Raw genomic sequence first — 25,903 nt, forward strand, 5'->3', positions numbered from 1 at the left:
CTATTTCAAGAACCTAAAGATCTGCCACCGAAGCGGAAATAGTACATGATATTCATTTACAGCAAGATGCTTCACTACCTAACATTGGAATGTACATGTTATCAGCTTTAGAGAATGCAAAGATAAAGAAGCAGGTACATGAGTAGCTCGATAAGGGGTTTATACGACCAAGCACATCTCCGTGTGGATCGCCAATCGTGTTGGTGAGAAAGAAAGATGGTTCGTGGAGAATGTGTATTGATTTTAGAGCACTAAATAAAATAACGATCAAGAATCGTTATCCTCTTCCTCGAATAGATGATTTGTTAGATCAATTGAAAGAAGCAGTTTACTTTTCTAAGTTAGATTTAAGAAGTGGCTATCATCATATCAGAGTCACATAACAAGATGCCTGGAAGACTAGTTTCAAGACAAAGCAAGGACTTTATGAATGGTTGGTTATGCCTTTTGGCTTAACTAATGCTCCTGCTACATTTATGCGAGTTATGAATGATGTATTTAGACCATTTATTGATGATTTTGTAATAGTTTATTTAGATGACATTCTTACTTTTAGTAAGACATGGGATGACCATGTAAAGCATGTGAAGTAGACTTTAGATTTTTTAAAAAGAGAAAATCTCTGTGTAAAACTGTCGAAATGTGAATTTGGCAGAAATTCTTTAAATTATTTGGGTTATATTGTAGGGGTTGGTGAATTGAAGATAGATCCCTCTAAGGTTGAAGTCATTGTGAATTGGCCTAAACCCAAATCTACTTCAAAAGTTAGGAGTTTCCTAGGGGCAACACAATACTAGAGAAAGTTTATTGCTAACTTCTCATTGATTGCAGCTACTTTACATGCTTTAACAAGTTTGAAACAAGTGTTTCAGTGGGGAGCTAAACAACAGAAAGCCTTCGACACCTTGAAAGAGAAAATTAGTACAACACTAGTACTAGCACTGCCAGATCTTCAACATCCATTTGAGATTGAGACAAATTCTAGTGACTATGCCATGGGAGCAGTGTTGATGCAACACAGAAAGCCTATATGCTATCATTCTGAGACATTTAATTCTGTAGTAGTTAATTATCCTACATATGATAAAGAATTGTATGCATTGGTACAAAGTGTGAAAAAGTGGAAACATTACATAATGGGTAAAGAAACAATCATACATACAGATCATCAACCACTTCAATATTTGCACTGACAAACTAAATTGCAGCAATCAAGACATTATATGTGGATGGGTTTTCTTCAACAATTTCATCTCGTCATCAGATATAAGAAATGCATACACAATAAGGTTGCAGATATGTTATCAAGACCAATCATAAATGCACCTACTATACTTAAGCATAACTCAGTAATTCATGAAAGTTACATTGAAAAATATTCTCAAGATGCAGATTTTAAAGATGTATATGCAACTTTAAGTCATGAAAAATAGGTAGAAGAATTGGATTATTATGTAAAGGACCAACTCTTATATCATTTGGGAAAGCTATGTATTCCACAAACTGAAAGTGTTAACATAATTCGAGAAGAACATACTTCTCTCATATCAGGTCATTTTGGTGTAAGTAAAACAGTTGCACAGTTGCAAAGGTTTTGTTATTGGCCAAGAATGCATGAGACAGTTTGTAGATATATCAAAGGGTGTACTATGTGTGATACAAGCAAGCCCAGTAATATAAAATTAGGCTTGTACACTCCACTCCCAATTCCTTCTCGTCCTTGGGAAAGTGTTTCCATGGATTTTGTTGGGGAATTGCCAAAGTCTAGGAAAGGTCATGATTATATGTATGTAGTTGTGGACAGGTTCAGTAAAATGTGTATTTTGATACCATGTAATAAGCAGGTTACGGCCGAATAAACAACAAAGTTGTTCTTTTAGAATGTATGGGTTCATTTTGGGTTACCCACTTCTTTTGTATCTGATTGAGATTCTCGATTTGTTGGGAAGTTTTGGTCAAGTCTATGGGAGATAATGGACACCAGATTGAAGAAAATCACAACATTTCATCCACAGATAGATGGTCAGACAAAAGTGGTCAACAGGACAGTGATGCAGTTGCTCAGAGGCTATTGCAGCAAATAGCCCAAGCTTTGGGATGAGCATTTGTATTATGTGCAACATGCTTACAACTGTGCCAAACACTCTTCTACTTAGATATCTCCTTTTGAGACTGTTTTGGTTTTATACCAAAGTCTCCATTGGATTTTGTCTTTGGTAAAGACATAGCAATTGATGAACACAATGATGTGGACAAAGAAACTAAGTTTATTGAACAAATCCAGGAAATTCACCAGGCAGTACAAGAACAACGGGAAAGAAGTCAAGCCATGTACAAGGTAAGACATGATAAGCATCGAGTTGAGCATAGTTTCCAACTTGGTGATCAAGTTTGGCTATATATCAACAAAGAAAAAATGCATGGTGAAGGTAAGAAGCTTAAACTAATAAGGTATGGACCTTTCAAGATACTTGAAAAAATTGGTGAAAATGCTTTTCGCCTTGATTTACCATCTTATATGCAAATCTATTCAGTAGTTAATGTTGAAAACTTGAGATTGTATGAACCGTCAATGATTGAAGATCCTGAAGAGCAAGGTCAGTTTCCTTCTATTGAGGATCTGTTGCTTGAGTATCTCAATGAGTTGTAGGAGGACACAATTTTGGACAGGAAGGTGAGAACTACGCATCGAGGGGATGTTGAGTACCTGAGAGTAGGAGTCAAGGGTTCAAATCCAAGAAAGGCACAATGGATAGAAATTGGACAAGTGAAGGAACAATATCCTCACTTGATCAATGCCTAAGACCAACTTTTGGTGGTCCAAAAGCTTTTAAGTGCAGAGGCGTGATCTAAAATGGATCTTAAACCTCTAAAGTCTTCAAATATTAGAAATAGAGTATCGAAGCAAAAACACTAAGGAATGTCGGAAAACAAAGATCGCAGGGAGAAATAGTGAAGAATGGTGGAAACCAAAGAATGATGTATCGATGTATCGGAGCCGTTGGATTTGCCAGATCAATGGTCAGGATTGAATCAGCGAGATCGCATCGGAGGAAGCAAGTGGATCGCATCAGGAAAGGCCAGCGGAGTGTATTGGAGGTAGCCTTATGGGAATTGCGATCAGCGATCCAACGATTAAATGTGAACCATCGGATCGGGCGCACAGATCCAACGGTAGATATTGCATCGCAATAATCCAAGAGGAGGACTTAATCACAGGCCCGAAGACCATGCGACATGCGATTTGCGACTTATCGCATCGCACGAAGGGGAAAGACTAAGACCCACAGTGTTGGCAAAAGGGCTGATGAGCAATCGATGATATTGATCGCATTGCAAAGGGGAAGGACCATTGATCAGCCACAATACTGCCGATGTGCCGATCGCCGATGAGGCCAATCAGATATTGGGTAAACAATACAAAGGAGCATTAACCATTGCGACAATGCAGACCCGAAAGGATAATAGGGTAGGGTTTATGAAATTTGAGTTCCGGCTCAAAGCTTCACTGTCGGATTTTTCAGTCTTGCCAATGTATTTTCGTGTATTGTTGTTTTTGAACGAAAATAGCTATTTTAGGATTTTGTTGCGAAGAAAGGCCGGACGGTTGGGTTCACTGTGCCTGCTGGTCCTTTCATTCAAACTATTTCTATTATGAACAATTGTGCCACGCTATAAGCGGTAATCATGTAACCAAAACGTGTTATAAAAACATGAATAAAACATAACAACAGGGAGAGTTCAACAGTTCAAAAGTGAACAAAGAGAGACTGTGCCTAATGGACAGAGAGCCAGAATAAAGAGGTGAAAAGTAGATCAGAGTAGAGACAGAGAGGTTTTGGAACCATCCAGGGGGTCTGGAGGTTGTGACACTTTGTTTTAAAGTGTAAACTCTGTGTTTTTCCACTGACTGTTGTGTTGAGACTTAGTGTTTGAGCTAACACTTGTAATCTCTATTTTGAAGACATAATATAGAGGTCGCACTGAAATATTGGACCAGGAGACGTAGCCAGGAAGTCTAGTGAACTCCTTTATCATTTGGCTGTGTTGATATGTGTTTTATTGTGTCTTTTTAATTGTTGATTGTTTATATTATTCACAATCTTATCAATCCATGGCACTAAGTAATATAGGCTTTTCCTGCACATAAGTCTATAATACCTTAGTATTTTATTTTAGATCACATTTCAGATCAGGTACTAATTTCTAACAAGAATTTTAGGGATTGGGAAAGTCTTTCACAAGTCATATTCCCTAATCCTAACCCTCAAATCCTCCAATACTTTTCCTAGAAGACATTATACCTTGCTTAGAAAGCAAGCAAGCTATATTCTTCAACCTCTTTTGGAAAGGGATTATTTGGGTGACTCCATATCCACTTATTTATTTATCCTTCATTGGTGACTCCATAATTTATCGGGTCTCCTCCCATCAGTGAAAGTCTGTAAAGAGTAGGGAGCCTTAGTTGATGTGACAGTGGGATAAGTTTCCATTTTTTCCCCTTGGTCTAGCATTTTCCCTTTAGGTCCCCTGCTAGTTTGAGTAGTAATAGGGCATACACATAAAAAGTTTCCCTATAGGACTTAACGTAGATAATTCTACATGCAATATAATTTGAAGCAAAAATTTAACAATGATAAAGCATCTAGTCACAAAACAATAAAAACCCTGCTTTAAAGATAAAGCATGAAGAATATCAATAATAGATAATAAAATTACAACAATTCTCCACAAAAGGGACTTATTTCAAACCCCAGAACAAAGTCTCCATCCAAAAATCACATCCTTTAGGAATTCACATCCATAAACTTCACATTTTCGCCAAAGTAGTGAAGAAAGGCTAGCTCACACTCCCTTAGAGAGGAATAAAATGCAATGTGTGATGAACATAAGATGAAATGAGTTGAGGATCTATTTATATGATATCTATCCACTTATTTTTACAATAAATCAACTAATGAATCCCTATTGACAAGTTTACTTTAAGTGATCCATAAGAAATAGGTCACAAGGCAATCCCATAGCTAAGAAACATAGCAAAAGTGCCATAAAAGCCCACATGCATGGGAGAAAATTCTCATGAAGGATGACATAATCCTCTAAATGAGCCTTATAGGCCACCAAAAAGTGTGATATAGGATAAAAGGGCTCCTTACTGCAAGATGCATCTCAAGGATCATGTGCAAACCTCCAAAGCGGCTTTATTCCAACATATCATGTTCGTGGTGCCCTATCTCGCCGTCAAAGGAGAAAGAGAGTTGACATGCCACTTTCTAACTGAATTTTAGGGGATTCAAAGTGATGTGCAAGGCCTTCCTTGTCATCTCAAATATGGCCATCATCGTTTGGGACTTAGAACAATTTATTCCCATCAAACAATTTCAAGGCCAACCTCAGGGCATCCTGGGTCCACTGGGCACATCATCAATATCTCCAATACCAAGCTTCATGGGATCAAAATTTCAACATCTAGTTTTACCTTTAGGTGTTAAGCATCATATGGAGTCATCAAGTAGCCCAAGGGTTTACTATGGATAATCAATGTTTCATCAACAATTTAAATCTCTTTGTCTTTGCAATTTATAACATGGCCCCTACTTCTTTGTTGAGAAGGTGGGGAATCACATCAAGAAGGATTTTCCACTATGATGAGAACCACTTGACAAAACCCTATTAAGATAAATTTAAAATCAATAATCATCAGGTAAAATAAACCATAGATGCATCATAGTATATCATACTTAATGATAGGGACATATTAATATGTCACACATATATCACCATTAAATATCTAACTAGTTAAAGTCCCATATAAGTGCTCCCTCCTTATGTTATGGATGGATAGATGGATAGCCCTATTAGGTGTTTCCAACCCTGTGGTGAAGTAAAATTATAAGTGCGGACACAAACAAATTCCTCTAGCCCAATAATGGGTCTAGAAACAACATATACATTCTATGGAAGATTTCCTTAGGTTAGAACCAATTAAGAGGGCCTACCTCTTAGTACACTTATCCCATTCGATGATGTCCTTGTTTGCTCGCTCCAACTATCTCTCGCTTCCTTCTTCAGACACCTGAAACAAGTAAGCAACAGAAAACAACAACCATGATAATAAACAAATTGTAATTCAACCTACTTAACAAGTCAAGAAACATTAAGCCATGAATATGTAATATGACAAATCATGTAGGAAATCGATCAATAGTTGCATATATATTGATATCAAGAAGAGATTACAACCATTGTCTTGGCATTGCGGTTCTCCTCTGACAAGACTAGGTATCCACACACTTCTGCTAGCATTCCATGATGGCCTCAATCAACAATAGTTTTAAGGATCTTCCCTTTAGGCTTCACTCCAAACCAAATGACACTTCTACCTCACACAACTAGATAGCTACAACTATGAATAAATTGTTGTTTTACTCCAAACCAAAATAGCACTAGCACACCAACATTAACACTAGCTTGTGGTTGGGAAGAAGGGAGGTTTATATAGGATGAATGGATGGGAGATGGATCCTCTCCTCATGGGAGAAGGTCTTATCCCTTGAGGTAGTTCCATCATTATAAGGGAAAGGAGCCCAAACTGACATCCTCAACCCCATCTGGCCAAACCATTTATCAGACTTCCGTTACGAAGCTTCTAGAGCCTGAAGCTTCGACTCTTAATTTAAAAAACTTTCCATGATAGGACCGATGTGACTGGAAAAAAGCTCAGTCGCTCTGGTCGGTGCTAGGAATATTTCTAATATCTACACATCAATGCAAGGGAGACAAAAGCCATTAATGCCGATCTTGTAAACTGGGAAAAACAGAAGTTTCAAGGGAAATGGTGCAAAAGGGAATTGATCTGCTCATGAAGAGGGACACAATGGGAGTTTCTTCATGAAGGGTAAGCATGTAGGGTTCACTGTAGAGGTCCTATAGGATCAAGGAATGGGGAGTACAGGGACAGTGAAAAAATGCTGTGTAATAGATGCCCCCTAAAGCATGAAGGCCGAGCTAGAGTGAGGGATGAAATGCTTTATGAATCAGTGCGGGGAACCATAGTCTATTGTCGGAAAACTTGCAAGCAAGTACAAATACATATACATAACTGAGAACTCTGTCAAATGATACAGGAATCGTGGCATGGCCGCAACCATCTGGAGAATGATCATGTAAATGGATCCAGGTATAGGCACAACCATCTGTCAAAGAGGATCATAATGAAACCAAGGTATGGTCACAGCCATCCAATAATGAGAAGGATCACATCTGATAACTCATGGTATGGTCGCAACCATCCATTTGAAAGAGACATGCATATCAACATAACCATGTCACATCACTTCGCAACCTGGATTTTTTTGATCTAAGTCCAGGGTCCTGCGCTCCAACATGACCCAATCAAAGTACAAATTCTATCACGTGAATAGATGTGTTGACGTCGAACATGCTAGAAAATTGCTTGATTACCAGTCAATGATGTAAACTATTAACAAGCACGAGAGAAACCACCAATAATGACAATGGTCCTCAAGGTATTATCAGCACAATACACGGAATGTGAATAGAGGAATTGAAGTCGAACACCCATGAAATCACTCGATCGAAAGCCAATGATGTGAACTTGTCGTCGAGTGCAAAGAAATTGCCATTAGGGCATGCAAGCTCTAAGGCACTAGAAGGGAGTCTCTCGGTAAACTTCCAGGATAATGAGTGGAAGTCGATGGGAAATGATCATGTCGAAGGAGGGCCAAAATTTTTCCCACATCATCGACATGAGACGAAAGGATGCAAAATGATTTTGGGCGATACAGAGAATCGGAGGTAAGTGTAACTGCATAAGGAAAACTCTTGAACATATCGACGACACAACTGGAAGTTTGGAAGCTTTTGGATCCATGGGATCAGTGGTCATGATGACGTGGTAGAGATCAAATGGAAGGAAAAAATGAATGGATCCAAAAGGTCAACGATACAAAGGAGGATATCCCAACCCGACATGAAGAAAAAAGTGTCATGTTCAAGAGTGAGTTGTCAACACAACTGATAGATTTCCAAATTTTCCCCCACCATTTCTGCCAGGTACCCCAATTATTTTTTAATCGCAAGCTTGAAGGGGATAGCATATGCTTGCACTGTAAGTTCATCCTTCGGACAAATCCAACCTAGTAATTTTAACGAGTCCTAGGAAGGAGAATCTCATGTTCCTCATGGTGATGAATTTGATGTTGTTTAATAGTTTAACGAGTCCGACAAAGGTGTAACTTGGTATCTTTTTCATGTTTAGAGAGTTTGAAAAAGAAACATAAAAGAAAACTCCACATGGTCCCTTTTCGTATGTTTGTGTATCTCGAGCCCAAAAAGGTAGAAAACAATACTTGAGAGAACCGCTTGACCATCTCAGTCAAGGAGTACCTTTTTCATAAATAGTGCATCCCATCCCGAAAAAGGGATAAACTTATACTGGGCACACAACGTTTCGCATCCGTTAACGAGTTCGAAATGACAAGGGCTCGACCATCTTTTCACTTTTAAAGGGTCGGAAAAGAGCTTGAAAGCGGACCCCCCATTTTATTTTATTTTACGATTCAAAAGGGAAAACACTCGACAATATTTTCATATGAGCTTAACGAGTCGAGAAAAGAGCTGAAACGTGACTCGTCATCATCGTCGAACATCCATCACTTGTCACTGTGCAAAAAAGGTAAAGTGTATTATCTAGTTCTTGAGGCAAAATAGGTTAAAATATTTACAAAAACCTGATATTTTCATGAAAAAATGAATAAAAAGGAGAAAAGTAAATATATTTTTACCATTTACCATTTTACCTTGCTGTGAAAACTTTTTACTCACTTTTGCCCTAATTGTTTCGGAGCAGATTGCGGGAGATCCAGGAGGTCAATCATCGAGCTGCCAGTTACAGGTAAAAGCCAAAGCCTTTAGCTCCATTTTCAAGTCCTTTATTTCTGTTTTTGACCATTTTTTAATTTTTTTGAGAGGGTTTTGAAAAAAAAATTCGCCCTCGGTTGGCGCGACTTTCGGGCATGGAATCGCGCTGGCTAAGGATGATTAACAAAGCTAGTTGCTTCGTCGGCACACCTATTTTTAAAACAGGTGCGCCAGCTCCATGAATAACTCTATTTCTCAAAAAATCTCTATTAAAACTCAAATTTTATGGGCCAAGATTGATTGTTGACTCAAATTAATGGTTTTTACAGGAAAGAATTGCCGAAAATGCTGGACTGGAAAGAACAGGAACATGAGGATGTTGACACCCAGGCAATGAATGACCCAAATTTCTTGAAAGCTTTGAGGGCTTGCGGGCTCCTCAAATTCTTTCTCAGGCCAGGGATACGGGCCCAATCCGAGTTGCTTCGGTAATTTATTAGTCTTTGGGACATGAATCAAGAGATATTTGTCATTGGTTACCAGGAGATGGATTTGGAAACTTCAGATTTATACTTCATCACTGGACTGTCCCGAAGAGGGGAACCAATAAACTTGTATGGGTCATGAACGATTGGGGCAAGCATATCTTCATTGATTGCTGAACACTGTCCTGAGGCCCTGAAATCCAAGAGTGGGAAGATTAAGATTTCCAGTGTTCAATATTTGACATTGAGAGTGCTTCTGTTGACCATCAACAGAGTGGCGGGGTCCCAGGCAGAACATGAGACCAACAAGTCGAAGTTCCTATATGCTATTGACTGCACAACACCTACGATATTCAACTGGGCATAGGCTATGAAGATCAACATAAAGCGCCATCTGTCTAAAGCTAAGGCGGGGTATCTGAAGCAATTTTGCTTCGAATATGTGCTCGTGACCTTTTTCTTGGAACAGGTACCACTGTTCCAGTATCAGCTAATTGAGGTAGATCCTCCTATGCCACGTGATCCGCGGATGGCCCGCTAGAGTCGTTTGATGCCTAGTATCACTGGGGGTCAGCACATGTCGTACAAACCTACATTCTTTTCATGGCTACGACGACAAAAAATGGTCATGGAGGACTGACCATACAGTGGCATCGACTTCCATGGAAATCTGGACATGCCCTTACCAGATGGAGAGGATTTTGACGATGAAGGTAAAAATTCAACTTTTTAATTTTGAGATTTTTTAATTGTTTTTGGTATATATTTGCTTATAACATTTCTCTTGTTAATGCAAACGTTGGACCAGAGCGGCCTACTGGGATGTCCCAAATAGCCAGGTGCATTCGCCACCCTATTGATGCTGTCACTCCTTATTAGGAAGGGAGTGACAACAAGGAGGAGATTGCAAGGAATCTTGAGGGGTTGACTCACGAAATCTCGGAGTATTCTCGGGTAGGAGACATTCCTCGTCAGTACCAGAGACACATGAGGGGAGTATCGAATCGGATCCGCCAATTGCTGACTCATGTTGCATGAGCTATATCATGCTACCATGATCACCATGCTGATTAGTTCCTAGGTCCAGCACTTACATTTTTTGAGGCCTGTGTGCCATGGATATATGAGGCTTGCGAGCTGCTGATGTTATTTTGGACACACATATTATTTTTTGGGGTTCTGATGTATCAAACATTATCACCATATATATATATGTTGTATTTTCTTGTCTACTATGGTACAAATGGTTTGTTTTATCTTTTCACATGTTTCGTAAATGTCTATCCAACACATGATTAGCTAATGCATCTATCAATGTATTCATGCGTTTAGGAATATGATGATATGTAATGTAATCAAAATGTATTTCCAATAGACGGATACAGAGATACATTCTCAATATTTGAGGGTTTCTGACGGAATATTTCCCGTTGAGTTGAAGGACGACAAGCTATGAATCCAGGTTGACAACCAACTCTCTAATGTGAAAAGCAATGGTTTCTGACAACAGTTCGATGACCACACTGTATTCAACAATGTTGTTAGTTGTACGACCTAGATAGATACCTTGAAGGTTAATCAATTCACCGTTAGGGTCATAAATAGCCCATGCCGCGGATGATAGGTTCTGGGTACTATGGCAAGCACCATTAGCGAAACAAATGTGGGGAGTCGCAGACATCTGCAAAGAAAGCAAAGCATAGTAAACAGGAAAATTGTTTGAAAACTAACACACAAAACCACACTACACAAAAATGAATGACACACTAATGTACACAAGTAACCATGCAATATGACCTAAGAATAGTACTTATTGAGGGAGTCCATGCTGGGACTCAGGTAATCAATCAACACAGATGAACATCGAAGTTTTACCATTGTCATGACGAGTAAGCTTCGACTAAGCCAAATAATAGAGTAGAAGTCATATAAGGCATTGCCCCTATGCCCCCTGAGTGAGGGAGGGTTACGAGTTAGATGACAACCCCATAGAAATAATGGGAAATCGGTAAAAACGTGGGGAGGGAGAAAAATCCTGAATCCATGAAGGGATAAAGGTGTGCTCAGTTGAAAGATCTTGACCACGTCAGGTTAAACTGACATGTCAATAAACAACTGAGAAGAAAACTGCTCAAGACACGTAGACATGACCGGTAGGTGAGAGAGGAACGAGCAGCGATGATGAGTATCGATCCAAGGTGGTTCCTCGAGAGACATGACTTCCATGATACCTTCATTAGCAAGGAAGGTCTCAGCTAAGGGATCGGGTGATTCCAAAGTGCCAAGGCATGGGGATTAAGAGTACGTATCGAGAGAGGTCTTCAACATAAAAGAATCAGAGGATGCAAAACTCGAAGCCAAAACAATTTCCACATAATTGACTTTGGCGGGACTAAACGGCATAACCTCACCCCAGGTATCAACAAGATCTGGTGAAGGTATGACCCAAGGATCAGATTTGACCGAGATCATGTTGACAAAGGAAACATGAGGAGGTGGGAGTGGAAAACTTCCCATTAAGAAAGAATCTTTGAAAAGAACTGCCCCCACACTCTCATAGGGAGCATCAGTGTGCTTGACGTACAAAACATTGCCATTTGAGGAGGAAGTGGTAAAGAAAGACAGCTGGTTGACGGTGACTATCTTTCGATGATGGGGAAAATGAATCACGCTAGATAAATAGGAGAACACGATAGGCATGGAATGGGTCCAACTTTGGCTGAGTAGAAGATTATAATTGAGATTGGCGTCAACAATTTCTACCTCAACTTGCACTGTGTTTCCTTCTAGAGTGATGGCAAGGTTAGGTAAGACACCAAAGGGTCACAAATCGCACCCATCGAAAGCTTCAAAAGTGTTTAGAGATTGGTTCAAAGCAGGAGAACCAATAGCCTTCCAACATGCGGTTGACATGATGTAGGTGGAAGCACCTTTATCAATGACAGTCCGATGGATGGTCTTCTCATTGATGATTACCTAAATGAGAAAGGCAATCTGATGAGGGAGACACTGAACATGGTTCTCTAGATCAAAACATATCAAATTGGAATTGGTGGGATCTATGCCCCCAATATCTGACAGCAAAGATTTCCACTATGATGGGCAACTTTGGAGAACCTCGAGATCCGACATGGCTGACGATGCCTAAGCCAAATCTTTAACAATATTATAGTTCTGAGCAGCTCGGGCATTGGGATTATACAAGGATTTCCACAGCACACCTCGAGAGGGTGGCTGTATAATGGAATCAGGGTTAGGGCACTCAATATGAAGAGGGCCAGAACTCGGGGTAGAAGAAGAAGGTGCGACTTCTTTCTCTTTCCTAGCTGTTGAAGCAGGAGTTTGATAATCTTTCGATCTAGTAGCCACATTAATAGATGTACTCATCATGAACACTTGAGATCTGGAGGAAGCAAATTGGGGTTGGTCTACCATTGGGGTTTGCTGAGATATAAACAACTCTTTGAGGACAGCGGGGGTCCCTCTGAGCAACCGAATAACTTCGGATCATTAGGGAGAATCCTTAGTGTAGTGATCTTCCTTGCAAATGAGGCAAGGATATGTAGGTTTCCGTTGTGAATATTCGCCAACAGACGATTTGGGAGGACCCTGTTTTGGGGCATCGGCTTTACCCTTTCCTTTTCATTTCTTCTTTCATTTCGAGGATTTGTCCACTGCAGTATATTGGACAGCGTGGACCTCTGAGGTTTTACCAGGGCCTGGTGGATTTCGGGATGAGCTATTAGGAATAATATTTGAGACTGACTTCTGTTTGGAAGAAGATTTAGTAGGGGTCTGGGATACTGAACCAATAACTCCATCAATGGGAGGTACAACTTGTGACTTTGATGTTGCAAGATCAGATGATGGCCGCAGAGCATCGGGTAATAACTCATACAAAGTGCCAGACTTAGAGTAAACTAGATCCAAGTACTGGGCACGAGCGATGTCTTGCTCTTCAGTGACACATCCTCCCATAGCTATATTGTGAGAAATTGGGGCCATGAATGATTTGGTGAACCATTCAGTGAGCAACTGATCAACAATCCCAAATTTGACCAGGCGACATCTATGTCTCCATTCATGGATGTGATTAGATATGTGTGTTGTAGTATCTTACTTAAGCGATGTGAGAAAATAGGTGCCAGTTTCATAGCGAAACGAAAATTGGAAATGAGTGAAGAAATCCATGGCGAAAGAGTTAAAGTCGTGGTAAGTACTTCAAGGCAGCTCGATGTACCACGTAGCTCCAGTGCCCGTGAGGGTTTGTTGGAAAAAACAGAGACGAATGGAATCGTCAACTTATGAGTTCGACGAGCACCAGAGGTGATATGTCATCACATGGGTCTGAGGATATTCTTTAGCTTTCCCATAGAACTTTGGACAATCGATTGGTATCTTGGACGACACTAGAGGCTAGTACGATGAGTGAAGGATTGGATCATTTGTGAGGCGAGATACATTTGGCAACTCGAATGTAACCAATAATGACAATTGGGTGTTAAAAGGCATGGGAGGTCAACAAGTGGGTCCGAACGGAGGAGTCCATCCCTCCTGGTAAGGATTTTGGCCCCACAGTGGGGGATTTTGGCCATATGGCATCTGAGGCTACCCCCATTGTGGAATACCTTGACCATAGGGAGGATTTTGACCTTGAATACCTTGGAACTGTCTGGCCATAGGTTGCTAATAAGCAATGTATGGGTTAAAAGGTTGTTGAGCCAGTTTACCTTGGACATATGGATATTGGACTTGTTGTCCTTGAACATACAAGTGATGAACCTGTTTCTCTTGAACAAGAGGATTTTGGACCTATTGTCCTTGGGCATAAGGTTGATACACTTGTTGCCCTTAGACATAGTGATTCTGTACCTGCTACCCTTAACCAAAAGGATTTTGAACCTGGTGACCTACGGCATTAGGGTTTTGCACCTGATGCCCTTGGCCAAAAGGATTCTAGACCTGTTGACCTAGGACATTAGGATTTTGAGCCTACTGCTGGAGGACTTGGCCTTGACCCTGCCTTTGCAAGGGTTGACCCTGCTGATATGTATACAAGGGTTGCTGCTACCTTGGTTGGTTTTACTATTGCAAAATTTGTCCTTGAGGCTTCAGAGGTTGGCCTTGCAAGGACATGGGCTGGGAGTTGTGTGGAGCATATTGCATCCACTGCTGCATGGTTTGCTGCAACTGTTGCAAGGGCTGACCTTACAGTTGTTGCAGTTGACCTTGCTGCGGGATCATTTTCCCTTGTGGTTGTGCAGAGAGCCCTTGCTACAAAAAAGGCTTCCCTTGCAGTAACGAAGGCTTCCATTGTCATTGTAGAGAATGTTCTTGCTGTTGCAAGGGTACTTGAATAGTGCCCGGGAAATTTCAGAATTGAATCTAGCCATAGCTAGGTTGAATGTACTGCCCAGATTGGAGGGTGTAAGGTTGATTAACAATTTATTGAGAACCATATGGAACGTAAGGAGTTTGGTATTGGACCTGAGCCCCATAGGGATGCTGATATTAAACATTGCTAGATCCAGACAGACCAACGAGATTCTGAACTTGTTGGTACTGGACATTACTTGATCTAGTAAGATCAGTAGTGTTGTGAATAATACCAGAAGAAGGTTGGTTCATACCAAGCATGTGAGCTTGTGAGCCACTCACATTGGTGGCACCTGACACCATAGAAACATTTAGGTTTTCCCCCCTAGGCGATGGCACAACCTGGCCACTGACTAGAGGGATGAAGGAACTGACATAGACATTTTTCGAAATTGCTGGTTGTGCCTGACGGGTAACTGGGATTGACGATACAAGGGTATTCAGAACACTGGGTTGCACCAGGATTGAGGTAAAAACTGTTGGGAAATCGTGTTCGCAAAGAAAAGACTTGAAGTAGGCATGGCTCCTAACACCCAAACAGGGTTATGGTAAAGTGACGATGCACTAGGTGTACTTGAAACCAACTGTGCCAAAGACACATAGTTGGGTGGAAAGTTGGCAGGAATACCCCCCAAATAAGGGAAACCCTCAGGAGGAAAAGGCAGCTCAACAATGTATGGAGTAGAAACTTCAGACACATAGTTGGGTGGAAAACTGGTGGGAATACCCCCTGAATAAGGGAAACCCTCAGGAGGAAAAGGCAGCTCTTCCTCCTCAACAATGTGTGGAGTAGAAACTTCAGACTCTTTCGGAGAGGTGACTGGAGCATCGCCTTCGGGTTCCATGTCTGGAAACAAACGACGACGAATGGCCGAAGAAGTACAAGGGGATAGTTCCAAAGGAACACCCGACTGGTCGTACGGACTGTAAGGATGCTGCGGTGATATCACAACAGGGTAAAATAGAGGATTCAAAGGGTAGATAACTAGTCCAAGCTGACTGTTAGTGGTCGGCGAGTTCTCAGGAGTTTGAATGGGATTGTCTAGAGATTCCAGGCCAAGATCAGTAGATGACCTAGTATCGAAAGTAGGCAGAGGACGAGATGACAAAGGTTGAATGCTCAGAACAATTCTGATTTCAGCACCTTGGTCCTCAAGTGACTCTGGTAACTCAAGAAACATTTCCTCAAACAATATTTCAGATGGAGGAGAGGAAGAGGAATTGGGTGAACCAGATGGTTCAACCACGATGACCTTGTCTTAGTCGATAGAAAAAATTAACTTCAAGGCTTTAAAGTGTTCTTTAAGGGAAACTCATGATTTGGCCTCAGAAAAGATTAACAGGGTGTTTTCAGATCGTGGGCAATCAATTATTAAGATGCATAAAAGACTGATGCTCTTTCATTTTTTAAGAGTCGAGAAAGAAACAAACATGACTCTATCGCTTTCGATTGGAAACGAGCTCGAAAGGACAAGTGCTCGAATGATATTTTAAGTTTAATGAGTCAAAAAGATCAAATGAATGCTCTGGATGATCTAGGTAAATAGGATTACTAGGCAACCGTGAACTGCAGAATACCTCCTGGCGAACCAAGAAGTACGAGTAGACAATCTCCCCAAATGCTGTGTTCGGTGTATCACATTTCCAAGGCAGCTGACTCGGCTTCCTAAGGATAAATGATTGCATCCTAGAGGGGTCTCCCGTTTTATACTCGATGATATGGGGAGCACAAATCCGTACTAGCACTGTCTAATGCCGAAGCTAAAGGCAACTGCTAGGGTTAAAGATGTTGGAACACATCTCTAGCTTAGACCTTCTAGATATGATGGTTAAAGGTAAAATATGCCTTACATTAATTGAATTCATTTTAGAGTTTTTCTTGAGTTATGTTTCAGTTTCCAGGTCTTAGCGATGCAACTTGAAAAACCTTAAATGCAACTAAATGAGACAAGACCCTTTCAATTCGATGAAATGCCTACACTAGAGAGGGTAGAAACTACTCAATCAAATGCAAACAACCAAGCAACTGAAAGCGAAATGATCTTTCACTACCTTACTTTTTTGAAAAATAAACTAATGAAAAATGCATTCCAATTCCTAATTTCCTGACACGAACATATCTAACAATCCTTTCAAAAGCAAAAGAGTTCTTTTCCTTTTCAAGGTGCCAATGCAATTATAGTCTTTTAGTGTTGTAAGCTATCGTAGCACAATGATGCAACAAACTAGAATTTCATACTTTTTCATGAAACAACGAAATAAACTTTATGCATACAATTCTTTAATGAAAAGTTTTCGAGACAATAAGCTCTCCAATTAGATGAAAACACCGACTTTACCAACAAAAAGACAAGCAACGTGATCCATGCCGGAAAATAAACATTTAGACAAGCAAACTAAAACTTTTCAAACTTGTGTAATAGGGGTCAAAGCCGTAAAAGGACCAAAAATGAAATGCAAAGAGTAAGTACACCTACAACCCGAATCACTGAGCTCAAAAACAGCTGAATGGATGACGATCTAGATGCCCAGTGTTGCTGACCACCCAATGACTCAAGAAATCAAGCAGAAGAATGATAAGACAACAAGCAAACAAAACCAAATGAAAAACAACTTTCTAGTCAGGGAGAAAACGATCTAAAAGGCTTACAGGGTTAAAATCATAAGAGTAGAACACACTGGCTAAGATTGGGGTCAAACCCTAATCTTCACTTACAGGCAGCAGCGCGACTGCCTAACTGACAACAATCACCAGAGGCTGGTCGGCACAACTGTTTCCCAACAAATCACATTGGTTGGCGCGAATGTCAGTCTATTAAGCGCGCTGATCAAGGGAGCTAAGATTTTTTTTTTTTGAAACAAAGACCAAATCTGCTACTATGAATTTCAAACTTAGGCCAATAAGAAGGAGAAAAGAAATAGAAACAAAGGGAAAAAGTGGAACTAGAAAAGTTCTCATGAAATCATGAAATCCAAGACAAACAAAAGGATTGGGTCCGCAGTGGAGTCGCCAATTTGTGGTGAAGTAAAATTGTAAGTGCGGACACAAAAAAATTCCTCTATCCTGATAATGGGTCTAGCCACAACAGATACATTCTATGGAAGATTTCCTTTGGTTAGAACCAATTAATAGGGCCTACCTCTTAGTACGCTTATCCCATTTGATGATGTCCTTGTTTGCTCGCTCCAGCTATCTCTCTCTTCCTTCTTCAGACACCTGAAACAAGTAAACAACAACAAACAAGAACCGTGATAATAGAGAAATTGTAATTCAACCTACTTAACAAGTCAAGAAACATTAAGCCATGAATATGTAATATGAAAAATCATGTAGGAATCAATTGATAGTTGCATATATATTGATATCAAGAAGAGATTACAACCATTGTCTTGATGTTGGGGTTCTCCTCTGACAAGACCAGGTTCCCACACACTTCTGCTAGCATTCCATGATGGCCTCAATCAACAATAGTTTTAAGGCTCTTCCCTTTAGTATTCACTCCAAACCAAATCACACTTCTCCCTCACATAACTAGATAGCTACAACTATGAATAGCTTGTCGTTTTACTCCAAACCACAATAGCACTAGCACACCAAAATTAACACTAGCTTGTGCTTAGGAAGAAGGGAGGTTTATATAGGATGAATGGATGGGAGATGGATCCTCTCCTCATGGGAGAAGGTCTTATCCCTTGAGGTATGTTTGGTCTAAAATGCGGATGCAAATTATAGTTTCATTTACTATCAATCCGGGTAAGTAAACTTCGAGGATCATCCAATATATATGGACTTAGAGACAAACTAAACTAAGCTAGGTGAAGAAATGCCAAATCTCCCTTACAGGAGGTCTTTCATTGGGATCTCCAACACCTATTTAGTAATTTAACAAAATGAAATCTAAAGACATTGTAACAAGTGTAAGAAATATTAAAGCTCCCTTACAGGAGACTACTCATTAATATTTCTAATCATCTTAATCAACAAAATATTTAAACTAATGAAATTAAACATTAAATAACAAATCAGATTCATTGAAAGAAACATTAATACTTTCTTACGAAAGGTCATTCGTTAATATTTCAAACATATGAACCTAATGAAATTTACAAACAAACATAAAATGAAAGCTTACCAAAACAAAAGTGTACTTGTTAGACAATGGGGGCCCTTCCAAGGATTCACAAACACATCAAAAGAGAAGTCAAATGTAGAAGATCAAAGAAGATCCATTTTATTTATCTTCAATTGCAATTTGCAATTACAAGTTCTACATTCCAAGAGGTTCTAAAATCTCCATTACAATGATTCCAAATTCTAACTTTTCATTACAAACTTATAAGATCCTAAGGTACTAAATTCTAACTTCTCAATTCTAAATTCCAAATATTTCAAAGTTACAAATGAAGGAGATAACACTCCTACTTATAAAAAAATTATGATAACAAACTCATAAATGTGGATCCACTATTCCCTCTTCAAATTCACATATCTCTCAACCAATGGTGACACATAACCCTATCCTCCATGATCTTCTCCATGAAGTCCATGATCTTATCCATGAGGTCCATGATCTCCTCAAATTCGAATTTGAACATAGAGTGCCACATAAGGGTGCCTTAGAAGCTTCCTTTGTACCTACACACGTCAAAAAACTCATTCTAATTGTTAGGTATAAGTATATGGATATTATTTTCTAAAGTTTAACCACAAATTCACTTAAAAATACTAGGAATTAATAATATTTTGGAAAACACAATGGTAACCCATCTAATGACGAAAGTGAAGCTAATGTGATGACATGGTGGTGGAATAGAGGTGGGAAAATGTGTGAATCGAGAGAAAGTGAATGTTGAATGGAGTGAAAGTAGATGAATTTTACGAATAAATTCTTAGGCCCAACATACCCCCAAACTGAAGGTATTGCATGTCCTCATGCAATCTATTACATTAATTTTGATACTTGAGATTTGGCTTAAACTTTGCATGATATTATTTACTTTACTTTTGCAAAGTGTGTTTGTTGAATTGAAACTTGGTTGGTTCTTGTGTTTCAACCGTATTTTGCTTGTTGCATTCAAATTCAATGTATGATCATTGCATAATGATAATGTGATTTTTATTGCAAAGCATTTTTGTTGGAATGCATCATGGTTGGTTCTTGTGTAACAACCATGATTGTGTTGCATCCAATTAGCTTTTAAGTACTTTTTACAAAGCCATTTATAGTCTCTTGTAATAGTGAATATATTTTGAAGGTATGTGGGTTTTAAAATGTGATATATAAATATGGAAAAATATGAATGTGACAAAGTATCAATGTAAATTTATCTCCCCATCAACCCCCCCCCCTCCCCCCCCCCCCCCCCCCCCCCAAAACAACTGATGGTTTTGACAATTTTATGAAATGAGGAAAGGAAGTTTTTTCCAAAAATTATCATTCTAGCTTTCAAGGAATTAAATGGTTAAAAGTTATAAAATATCATACCTCAACTTACCCTTTCAAAAATGGATGAGAGTTGTGCATGTGTGGCTGAAAAATTCTGATCATAGTATTCTTTTCTTAGCTGTGAAAATGGTGGATGAAGTCAAAAAAGTGAATCTTTTATTGTTGCTGCATCTGCTACTAAATCTACTGCTGGATCTTCAGTTGAATGTTCGGAATCTGCTGCTGAATGCGGCTGAAAATATATAAGGCTTGGAAGGCATACAAAATTTAGAATTTACACTCCCCCCCCAACCTTATTTATTGACTTGTCCTAAAGTCATTTACATCAAAAAAACTAAAAAGTAATGAATGTAATTCTGCTTCGTCTGCTACAAAATGATTGGTCTTCAAGTCTTCAATGCTTTTTGGCACAATTCTTGTCATGTGAATAAATGTTTCGGTGTCAAACATAACAAGAAATTTTTAACTTAGTGGCCATTGATTGATGCCACTAGTCAACATGAGATCTCCCATCTTTGATGTGGATGAGAGTCAAGATGCCCTGAACACATCTTTCTAAGTATGAATGAATTTGTTGTTGTCGAATACTTAGAAGATCCGATGAACAAGGGACATTGATGTATTCCCTTTGTTTATCAGCACGATAGCTTTCCTTTAAGGCATGCAAGCTTCAAGGTGTTTTTAGAAAAATATTTAGACTCAAGGACTATGGACTCAATGGTGTATGGTAGTAAGGTTTTATTTACAATGGTAGGGAAAATGAAGATGTAATGTGGAACAAAAAGCTTGTAAATGGGTTTCGTTGCTTTTACTGTGGGTTAGGATTGATGAAAGTATAATGAAGTGTATGTGGATAATGAGAAATGGAATGCCTCTTGCTGGGAAAAAGTGAATGTTGGCATGCAAAATAGCAAATCTGCTCACTAATTCTTGAATTTCTGCTAAAATAGCTAAGTTTGACCAGCGTTGACTAGCCACCTGTAGTCTTTGAATTCATGTGTGGGTAGGTATTTCACCATCCTTGGAAATTTAGGAACAAACCCCAGATCTTCGAATTTGATAACCTATTATGCAACATATCAAACCATTAAGCTATTACAGGAAGTTGCAAGAACTTGTGATTTTCTAGAAATTTCGTTTATGATCACGGACTTGTTCTTTAGAATTTCTCATGAAATTATTCTTTTGAAGACCAATTGTGCGCACAATTAGTTTCCTTAATGATCAGTTGATCATCCGAAATTTGCAAAAAGACTTGGCATAAAGAACATAAGTATGTTAAAAAAGAAATGGCCAATTCCTTGATGATTCTTACGCAAAAATTAATGCCAAATGAAATAGTTTAAGGAGACTCAAAAGTGTAATTTTAGTCTAATTTCTGATGTTGATAACAGTGCATTTTTAACAAATACCCATGATAAATAACTTACTTCCTGTTTGTGTCAGATGGTTCATGGAATGTGCATGGCAAAAATCTTGGCATTAGAGATTTGTTGTGTCCTGTAGATTAGTACGTTACATAAAAGCATACAACAAGAATACAAGCATAGCTTTTAATGCCATCTATAATTCTCTAAATGATCTATAAATGAATCCTCCTAATTTGCTTCCAAGTGATATCATTGAGTTTTGTTCCGTAGTATTATCCCTGAAGTCAGTAATTTTCTTGTCTCTTTCCATTCCTTGTTTATTTGGATAATAATTTAGAATTTTAATTGTTTACAACAGTATGACCAAAAGAAAGCATATTTCAAACCATAGCATTAATAGGTTTGTTCCAACTCTTCGAGCTGTACTATTTGAAGTTGAACTAGGGGAGTAGTTACTTATGTTCATTGTGTTAATGCATGACAAATTATTCAAAATTAGAGTTTTACATAAGTCTTGGTTTGAGGTATTATTTGATCACAAAATTACTCTGGTCTCCTTAAAGCTAAACTTCAACTATAATGTCTATTGAGATAAGCTATTTAGTTTGGTTGTTTTCAACCAATAAAGTGGCATATTAAAACACTTACCCCCAACATATACTCGTTCATGTTGGTAATTTCCTTGTTTCCTTGCACCTAAAATCATCTCTGGATGATGCCATTACTGTCATGGATGAAAAGCTACCGAATTTTTGTTTTGAATCTTGAGTAATGATATGAAAAGAAACCGGCTTTTGACTCGAGTAATGATATATTTTCTACAGAACCTCTGATTTTTACCTTCAGACCTGCAAGAACCTTGAGATAGACCTTGATATCAAAGGTACTTAAATGATAATCTCTTATTATGGATAAACATTTCATTTGCACAGAAGCAGCGTATAAGTGCAGTAGGGCCAACTGGTTCAACATGCAGAATGTACATAATTCAATCAAGTTAGGCTGCCATTTCAAAAGAAATCATATTCTCTGTTTTGAGTTACTTGCACGAGGAAAACAATGGTCCATAAATTTCAATAAACAAGGTCATAAGCCTTACCTTTTGCCAGATATTTAGATGAGAGTATCAAGTTCTTTGACTTTCCCTTCACCATGCTTTCATTAAAAAACTAGAGTGATTAATATGGATATCTTTTATAGGGAAAGATAAACCCCTCCAAGAGAGGGGGGCAGATCATGCGATCCAATCCTACGACGCGTTCCAACTCCTCCTGAAGCTTCTTCGATTTCTTTTCCCATATCTCCAAGATGTCCATGCATTATTATCTTGTTTTTAAGTTTGAATCCATTTAGACTGAAAATAAGGGATTTGATGGCCATAGAAATCTACTTCACTTCCAACAAAACCCATAATTGAATGTGCATTAATTTAAAAAACCGTTTTTCTTCATGTAGTCCCCAAAACAAGGTCCCGAAGAACCGTGATTTCCTCTCAAACCGTTAGGAATTCAAGGAAACGATTTCTGGGTTATGTAATTCATTCGGTTCTGGAAAAAACCTTTGTCTTCGTTTTTCCATATTTGTTTTTTTTTTAAATTAAAAACATATTTTAAAACGACATGTAAAAGCTGTTACGTCTACTGGCAATGCTGTAACAAAATCCCATCGATTCTTCTATAAATTGTGATCTGCGTGGGAAGGAATTTAGTTCATCGAAAGGCTTGTTTGGTCACATGAAATGGACACGTGGAAGTTGATTGGTAGTGGCTAGGAAGCCTGATATCCGTCATGAAAAAAAATATGTTGCTCAGTGGTGGAACAACCTAGCCTGTCCAATTTACCAAAACGTGGAAACGGGTTCGACTGCTTCAATTCTTAATAAGGTGTCTGTATTACCTTTAAGATATAGATCTTAAAGTTATAGTTTAGAAAACTCTAAAACTTATCATGCAATGGTTTCAAGGCAGTGCTCATATTTCATATTTCAGGTGATTATTATCAATTCTCACAGGAAAGGCAGTGCTCATATTTCATATTTCAGGTGATCATTATCAATTCCCACAGGAAAGGAAATGCTCATATTTCATATTTCAGGTGATTTTTTTCCAAATTCCTATGTATATAAAGAGCACGTTTTGCCAAAATAATTCAAGAAATATTGTAGCTCTGTAGCAGCTTCTTTGGAATCTTAATCAGATCACCTTCTTTCATGTAGCATATCATCAATAATATGGACATCGGTTAGAAAACAGGTTCTAAGGTATCTGAAACCAGAAAAGTATGAAGGTAATTTAAATTCAAAATGTGTGAGGTCTAAAAAAAAAAAAAGAGGCTGTCGCAGGAAAACAGAGAAGTTGGAATGTGTAGAGAAATTGGAAGACTCAAAGTAATTTGTTTCACTCTTTTTACAGATGCAGCCAAAACCGATTTGCGTATTAACTTGTCATTTGGTGAGTAGTTTCCATATCTCAAATACCAATAGCTTACTGAAATTTCCAAACTTTCAAGATTTCCGTTGTGAAAACACATGATGTTAGTAACATCGACATTCAAAAACTTGAGATGGGGTAGCAAAGTCTAGATTGATTGCCATCTGCATGAAAGAATTGAGCAGATCCAATCAAGAAAATACCCCACAAGCTTCTCATCATAATCCGATTGTGAGAGATCCGTTTGTCTTGATTTTAGTTGATCCCCCTAACACCAATCTTGGTTTTTGAAAAAAAAACAAGATGGGTCTTCGTTGTTTGATCTCATTGAGCATACCATTTTACATAGCAAGAGATTTTTATTTAATTTTGAAAATAAATCAAGAGATTTTCTGATCTTCCTGATCGCTCAAAGCACAGGAAGAGAGCATACTAACCTATTGATTTGTTTTTATTTTTATTTTTGCAGGTTAGCATGGATGAAGTGGCTCACGTGAATTTATTCATGAGAATTGTTTATGATTATTTTTATTATTTTTAATTTTTGAAAACAAGACTAAAAGAAAACTTTACGAGATCTCGTTTTATTTTTCTAATCTATTCTACCTTTAACTTGAAAGATTTTTTTTATTTCCTAGGTAAAAGAATGCTTCCAGTGAAGCCACCTACGGACTAAGAATTTGAAAATGCTCACATCAAGATTTAAAATTTTTACCTTATGATTTGCAAGCATGTGAGTAACCTGTCTTATTCTTGGAGTTGGCGCAAGGTTCTTCTGAAACCACTCTTTGATATTGTCCTTGCTTTCCAAGAAGTATCTGTTTAACATCTTCAAATTTCTCATCTGTAGATGGATTAGTAAGAAAGGGGGGGTTAAAATGATTGAATTTGAAATTAAACTAAGTACGAAAATAAAAAAGCTCAACTTGAACACCTTTATGAAGATCTTGCTGTCACCGGGTTTCACAAGTTAGTCCATAAAAAGAAATTGCAATAACTTCCTAAGTCTATCTCTAAATCATCCTCCTTGGCAACAACGCCAAAATGTTTGGTCTAAAATGTGGATGCAAATTATAGTTTCATTTACTATCAATTCTGGTAAGTAAACTTCGAGGATCATCCAATATATATGGACTTAGAGACAAACTAAACTAAGCTAGGTGAAGAAATGCCAAAGCTCCCTTACAGGAGGTCTTTCATTGGGATCTCCAACACCTATTTAGTCGTTTACAAAATTAAATCTAAAGACATTGTGACAATTGTAAGAAATATTAAAGCTCCCTTACAGGAGACTGCTCATTAATATTTCTAATCATCTTAAGCAACAAAATATTTAAACTAATGAAATTAAACATTAAATAACAAATCAGATTCATTGAAAGAAACATTAATACTTTCTTACGAAAAGTCATTCGTTAATATTTCAAACATATGAACCTAATGAAATTTACAAACAAACATAAAATGAAAGCTTACCAAAACAAAAGTGTACTTGCTAGACAATGGGGGTCCTTCCAAGGATTCACAAGCACATCAAAAGAGAAGTCAAATGTAGAATATCAAAGAAGCTCCATTTTATTTATCTTCAATTGCAATTTGCAATTACAAGTTCTACATTCCAATAGGTTCTAAAATCTCCATTACAATGATTCCAAATTCTAACTTCTCATTACAAACTTATAAGATCCTAAGGTACTAAATTCTAACTTCTCAATTCTAAATTCTAAATTCCAAAGTTACAAATGAAGGAGATAACACTCCTACTTATACAAAAATTATGATAACAAACTCATAAATGTGGATCCACTATTCCCTCTTCAAATCCGCATATCTCTCAACCAATGGTGACACATAACCCTATCCTCCATGATCTTCTCCATGAAGTCCATGATCTTATCCATGAGGTCCATGAT

Source organism: Pinus tabuliformis, chromosome 6, assembly GCF_031772625.1.
Source record: "Pinus tabuliformis cultivar Carrire ecotype Pingquan chromosome 6, CPIR1, whole genome shotgun sequence".
Classification (NCBI taxonomy): Eukaryota; Viridiplantae; Streptophyta; class Pinopsida; order Pinales; family Pinaceae; genus Pinus; species Pinus tabuliformis.